Source organism: Medicago sativa, chromosome 5, assembly GCF_051527215.1.
Source record: "Medicago sativa cultivar Bolivia chromosome 5, Bolivia_mono, whole genome shotgun sequence".
In the NCBI taxonomy this organism is placed as follows: domain Eukaryota; kingdom Viridiplantae; phylum Streptophyta; class Magnoliopsida; order Fabales; family Fabaceae; genus Medicago; species Medicago sativa.
The window spans coordinates 27,635,463-27,643,042 of NC_140753.1; the positions used below are offsets into that span (position 1 = coordinate 27,635,463).

General features: G+C 29.8%; 2 pseudogenes; both read right to left on the reverse strand.

Moving 5' to 3' along the window:
- Positions 1–2,186: 2,186 nt before the first annotated feature.
- Positions 2,187–3,539, reverse strand: LOC146921475 (uncharacterized; annotated as a pseudogene).
- Positions 3,540–4,831: 1,292 nt separating this feature from the next.
- Positions 4,832–7,314, reverse strand: LOC146921476 (uncharacterized; annotated as a pseudogene).
- Between the last annotated feature and the right edge of the window lie 266 nt (positions 7,315–7,580).

Sequence of the window (7,580 nt, forward strand, 5' to 3'; positions counted from 1 at the left end):
ACCGAAATTGTTCATCAAGTTTTTGGCGCCGCTGCCAGTGATTATTGATAGTTTCGATAAGGAAATTTATTTTACTTGCTTTTAGGTTTAGTTTATGTAATCTATCTTTTTATTTTAGCATTTTTTATATCAAAAATACAAAAAAAAAAATAGTTTCACATGAGTTTGTTTCATGCGTCATACTGATTCAGGTATTCTGCCACCGGATCCAAACATATACAAAACTGAATAAGTAAACTAAGGAAAGGACAAATCAAACGGAAATCGTCCGAATTCAAGACTACTAATCAGACGAGTCATAAATGGAACACGAGAATCCTCACATCACTTTGGGAGATTACAAAAGGCTAGACAACTTGGATGAAGTGTCTCTTGAGATCCAATAAGCAAATCATGTTGTGTTTGACATCAAGAATAGCGTGCTGAATAATTTAGAAACTAACTAATTTTCAAGTAAGGAGTCTGAAGATTGCGATGATCATCTGGGGCATTTCCTGGATGCATGCATCACCATCAGTACACCAGGGTATCTAATTTTAGGAAATGACTTCGTTTGTTTGGTAACTCATCGAGTGGAAGGGTAAAAAAATTGGGCTTTCTCATTTGATATTCTCTCTCTCTCTCTCTCTCTCTCTCTCTCTCTCTCTCTCTCTCTCTCTCTCTCTCTCTCTCTCTCTCTCTCTCTATCTCTATCTCTCTCTCTCTATATATATCTCTCTCTCTATCTCTCTCTCTATATATATATATATGTATGTATGTCAGAGGGTTCAAACTTTTAAATTTTTAATTAATTAATAATTATCATATATATATATATATATATATATATATATATATATATATAATATTCTTATGCCAAAACTAACACCTATAAAGACACAATGCTAAATTCTTAAAACAAAAAAAAAACAGACACAATGCTAAATGTTTGCGGCTAAAATCTAAAGTCGATCCTAAGATTTTTTGTGTCCTGATCATATCTCATTTTAATTACTAAGTAAAAATAATAATTTTGATGTTTTTAAAAAATGGTATCTTAAGTTGCCGCTCTCCCAACCATACCTAGGGCGACCCTGCCAAAACCATACAATATACTTGATGCGTATTACTCACATGTACTTTATCCTTACATGTGAATTTAGTCGTGAATATATTGATTCTTCATTTTTTAAAGGTATTGATTCTTTTGTTGTTAGAAAAAAAACTCTAATAACATTAAAAATGTTCACATCTAGTTGATAAATCAAATGTTCACTTTCTTTTGTCAAGCTTTTCAACTTTGATTACTAATAAAAATTACACACACTACACACATATATTCTTATAATTATGAATTATTAAATAACATATATTCTACCCATAAAAATGATATATAATTTGCATATGTGAGAGAGAAGTGAACCATAGTTTATCACTTAATATGTACAGTTTGCAAAAAAGTGAACCAAGAAGTGTCAAAAAGGTACAAACTCTAGTGAGAGAATGTGGTACAAACTGCTACGATAAGAAAGAAAGAAGCAATGCAACTGAGTTGTGAGAGTTGGTCAGGAGGTGCAAAGTAAAAAAGTCAGGAGGTGCAGAGTGGAAAAAAAATTAAAATTTTAGGAGTAATTTATAAAAGTCAAGGGATGCAAGTGCATCCTCTCAATGATACGTGGCTCCGCCACTGTATAAAGGTGCTTAACTCACCATAACTTATTTAATTTAGCCTGACATATATAATATCATAATATAAAGTAAAGAAATAAACTAACCTTAAAGAGTACTTGTACGGAAGCAAAAGTATTTGGATGCAGAATTATGAAGACAAAGATTTTATTTATGGAAGTATTTTACAACGAGCGTAGTACTTATTCTAGTGCAGAAAAGCGTGCTTCATGAAGCACAAAAAACCTCTATATATAGTGGGAAATGGTTCACTATTTGAACCAGTAAAACAAAACTATTACAAACGGTAACCGGTAACCAACATGATTACAAAACGACAAACTAAAATAATTAAAGAGTCAATTATTGATGCAGGGTGCACTTTGTGGGCCCCATCGATCACATCAACAAAGACAAAAACAGAAAATTACAAAAACACCGAAAGAAAAAGTAACTAATGTCGGCCACTGCATCTATCTCCATTATAATGGAATCTTTTGATTTTATTAACTTCAATTATTGATCCGGAATTTTCAACTTTATCCTTGAGGTTCTTTGCCTTTGCTACCTTTTGAACCAGCCGTGTAGATCATGGCATCCCGGATATTTTCTGGAGTAGGTTCATCGTCAGGCTGTGATTCTCCTGCTAGATTAGAATCAAAAGATCCTTGTGATGAGGTTGACATGGTATCCTCCTTAGGAGTCTTGGTTGAAAAAGTGGAGCAAAATTGCTGCTTCATATGCTCTAATGTTCTGAACATGATTTGGTCCTCAGTTTCATTAGGATATTTCCTCTAAAAATAATTCTTCATTTGAATTAAAAGATTACTCTGAGAACTTTGTTCTTTTTCTTTATTAATTTGGTCTTCTTTAATAATACTTTCAACATTTTTGATTAATGTTTGAACATCTTCAGTGCTCATTTTTTACCACCATTTATAAAAGAATATTCTCTGAAGAACTGGAATATTGAATTTGTCTTTAGTCACTATAAGTGACCACCTCCATATCCATGGTATTTGGAATTTTATAAAGAACAACATTGGACTTTGTCCAGTTATTAATTTATCTGGTCTAATTTTAGAAATTAGAGGACTATTGTCACTCCATTTTTTATATAATTATGAGAGATTTTCTGGCAAAATTTCATTTGTAATGGGACCAAATTTAGTCCACCAATCAAGAAACCAATTTGGTATGGGTCTATTAATAATTTGAGGATTAATTGAGAAAAACTAAGAATGTTTATTCTTTGGATTTTGATAATAGAAAGCTTGTGTGAAAGCTTGGACATAGTCCCAGTAATTAAAAGAAATAATTTTGTAATCGGCTATTTTAATAGCCTTTTCTCCATTAGGATCTAATCCCCATTCTTTGGGAGACAAGATTTTGGTAATATGACATTTGCTAAAATTTATAAAAAAATTTGGATCATTATTATGATAATAATGAGTGATAGTCACATATTCTGTGATTTTTAAAAGAATTTTTAAATAAGGGCTAGATTTCCCAAACATACCAGGATATCCCCTTGATTCAAGGTATCTGGTTTTTATGAACCAACCATCATTATTGGCCATTTCGACATCTTCTTCTTCAATATGAAAAATATTTTCAGTAACAGGATTTTCGAAATAATCTGAAATCTGTTCTTGAAGAGGTTCATTAATAGCTACTTCTTTATAAGATATTATCTTATCAGAAGTCTTTGAAGAAGATGCTTCTTCCTTTTTCTGGGTAAAAGATGGTTTACCCTTGCTATAAGATATTGTAGTCCAATCCTCTATTAGGGGAATGTTTGATTCCTGGTAAGGTAATATATTATTACCTCTACCTCTGCCATAGCTTCCAGAGCCACGGCCTCTGCTTCTTCCCCTATTAGGGGTTGTCATTTCCCTGTAAGAATTCACGAGTCAAATAGTCAGTCAGAGAATTATTTTCTCCTTTAATGAATTGAATGTCAAATTCAAAGACAGCTAATTGGGCTTGCCATCCAGCAAAGATTTGCTTTGAAACAAGATTTTTTTACATCTTTTTCTATTATTGATTTAGTAGAGCTACAATCAATTCTTAATAAAAAAATTTCATATAGTAAATCACTTTGAAATTTAGAAATGCATTTAATAATTGCAAGCATTTCTTTTTTAATAGTTGAATATTTAGCTTGTGTTGGGTTCCATTTACCCGAATAAAATCTAACTAAAACTTCTTTTGAGTTTTCAGGAATGACTTGCTTCAATATGCCACCATACCCAATATCTGAAGCATCAGTTTCAACTATTTTGAAATAATTTAGATTAGCCAAAGATAGACAAGGAAGGCATTTAACCTTTGATTTAATTTTTTGGACAGCTTTATTATGATTATCAGTCCAAGGACCAGGATTAGTTTTTAGTCTATTGTATAAAATAGCTGTATCTTTTGCTAAATCTTTGTAGTAATCTGAAATATAATTTAGACTACCGAGAAATCTTTTTATTTGTTTTTTATCATTAATGATATTTGGGAATTTGGAAGCAAATTTAATACTTCTTTGAATTGGAATAATTGTTCCATTATGTATCTCATGACCTAAAAACCTTATTTTAGTTTGAAAAATTTTCATTTTTGGGGCAGATAAAACTAGCCCATTTCTTTTTATAATATCTTTGAATATTTTCAAATGTTTTATATGCTGATCAATACTTTTGGAAAATACCAAAACATCATCAATATAAACTATTATAAAATCAGAATAAGGATTGAATATATCATTCATAGTGTTCTGAAATTCAGAAGGGACATTTTTAAGCCCAAAAGGCATGACAAGCCATTCAAAATGCCCAAAAGGGACAGTAAAGGCTGTTTTATATCTATCAGATTCTTTAATTTAAATCTGCCAATACCCAGACTTCATATCAAATTTAGAAAAAATTAAAGCAGTGCTTAACCTATCTAATAAATCCTTTTTATTTAGTATAGGATATCTAATCCATTTTAGCGCTTTGTTAAGAGGTTTATAATTTATAACTAACCTAGGAACTCCACGTTCCTTTTCAGTTGCGTTATTAACATAGAAAGTTGTGCAACTCCAAGGAGATTTAGATTTTCTAATTAATCCTTTATCTAGAAGGGTTTGAATTTCCTTTTTACAAAGATCAAGATATTCTTGATTCATTTGAGTTGGTCTAGCTTTAGTTGGAATTTAATTTTCATTAAAATCATCTACATAAGGTAAAGATATAACATGGTTCTTTCTTTCCCAAAAAGCATTAGGAAGATCGTTACAAACTTCATTATAAAATTGTTTTTCAATAAACTTAATTTGTCTTTTTACATCATCTTTATTAAGTTGATCTTTAATGTTAAGGAAATTAACTTCTTCTTTAAGAAATCATAATTGTTTTTCCTTTTTGAGAAAAATGTCTTTAACTTCGTTTAACATTTTAGTTTGAGGATCAGTAATAAATTCAAAAATTATTTTTTTATTTTTTATAAAAGTAGTAATTCTCTTTTGGTCAATATTGACAATAGGCATAATATTATTTAAAAAAGGTGTACCTAGAATTATTCTGTGAGTTAAATTTTTTATTAAAATAAAGTGAGTTGGTAAACAAACATTTTGATTACAAACATAGGTGTTAGTTAACTTATACTTAACCTGGAGTTTATTACCTCCGGCATGAGTAATGGATTGAGTGGTTTTTTCAAAATATTTAGTTGGAATTATTCCTTCTTGGATGCAATTAAGATCTGCACCACTATCTATTAAAGCTATTTCATCTTCAAGAATGAATTCTTTATTAATAACAAGAGTAATTTTAACAAACCATTTTTGTGAAGTTACTCTTTCTAAAAGGTTTAAATAACCCTTTTCAGGATTATCATCAGAAGCAATTTCTTCTTTAAAAAGATTAGCATTCTTATTATTCTCTAAAGCATTAATCCTTTGAGATAATATATTATTATCTCTTTTGATTTGAACAATTTCAGTTTTCAAGAGACTTATCTCTCTTTTTAAATCATTGGTTGAAACAGGAATTTCCTTAATATTAGACTGATGAAATCTTGATAAGACTTCACTTAATTGATAAGGCGCTTCTATAATTAGAGGCGTTTCCTTCTTAGAATTTTCCCTTATAAGAAATTCTATCATTTTTCTTTTCAGATCATTATCTGTAATAGATTCTAGAGCTTTTAAAGCTTCATCATGATCTTTAGTAAGAACATTTAATCCATTCATTTCAACAATGGCTTTCCAATAATCACACTGGCAATTTTCATTAGAATTTTCAGATTTTGAAGAGGATTCATTGATAACCTCGATATCATTATCTGAAGAATTATTTTTACTATCATTTTCACTATCAGATTCGATAAGAAGAACCTTTTCTAATTGAATACGAAGATTTTCATCTTCGATTTTATTGAGAGCCTTTTTTGTCCAACATTGATTTGCATAGTGGCCAGCTTTGCCACATTTGTGACATGTTATATCCATATTTTTGGCTTTTCTTTTTCTATAATCCTTTTTAGGATTATTTTCTTAAAATTTGTTTTTAGAAAAATTCTTTCTATGTTTATTTCTCTTCTTATGAGAAGATTTATAAATTCCTTTATTATCTCTATGTGATTTTTTACTAGAAATTTTTTCTTTTCTCTTACTTTTATTAGTAGGAGGTTTTCCTAAATCAAAAGCAAATTGTTCACAGAATTCTCCTATTTGGTGTTTTTCTATTAATTTTTGCTTTTTTAATTGATTTTTTAACTTTATATCATTACATAAAGTTAATCCTTCATTAATACATGTACCAATAATTTGGCCATAAGTTAAATCTGGGTAATTAATATTTACACCATCATTTTTATTTCTTAATGGCTGCCTAATTCTTTCGGCAAATAAATAGGGAAGACCATCTACAAACTTATATTTCCAATGGTCCGCATGAGGATTTTTTAATTGAAAGACTCTGGATAAAAAAGTATCCTTATACCATCTAAAATGAGTTAAAGATGGACACCTCAAATTTTGAAGAAGAGTACCAAGTTTTTCTGCTATAGGAATATTAGATCCTACAAAATGATGAAGTATAGCAAGACACAGAGTATAAATTGCATCTTCTTCTTCTGTATTAATAGTAGCGGGATTATTACTAGGTCCTTCTACTTTAACAATAATTTTTTTATGTTTGAGAACTTCAAGCCTCTACTCTTCATTGAGATAATGGTCCCACCAACCTCTTAATTGACCTACAAATCCCGTTACAATAAACTGGGCTATGGAACTATCAAGGTTTCCTTGTTGTTTACAAACAGTAGAATACATGATCATACGATGTATAACATCAAGAATTTGCTTTTCATTTAACCCATCAATATTCCATTCATAAATGGATTTTCCAGAATAAAAATTTTGATAAAATTCATTTTCTTCAAAAAGAAGATCTTGAGGTGAAGGCCTCTTGTAGTAATACTAATTGGATTTATTTCTGCTTCGTTAAGGTCTTGATTATTGAACATAGCAGTAAGTTGGTCAACATCACCAATTTCACTCTCATTATTACTGCTTTCATTATTACTGGAAGTATCAGAAATATCAGAAGTATCCTTTTGAGATACCATATTTATTTTTAATTGACTAAGTTTTCGTTCAAGAATTTTAACAAATTCATCAATTTCTTTTTCCATTTTAAAATCCTTTATATTAATAGGTGGTTGAATTATAGGAGCATCACTAACGGAGGTAGAAGAACTAGGAAAATCAGAAGATTTATTTTCTGTTTGAATTATGTGTTTTTCAAAAAGATTTTTTAAATTACTTAATTCTTTTTCTAAAGAAATAAGTTGGTCTCCTATACGAGTAAGGAAAGCATTAGCATAATTTTGAGCTGTAATTAGGATTTAGCTCTTGAAGGGTAACTTGATTATTACCAATTTTTTGACAAATGTAAGCA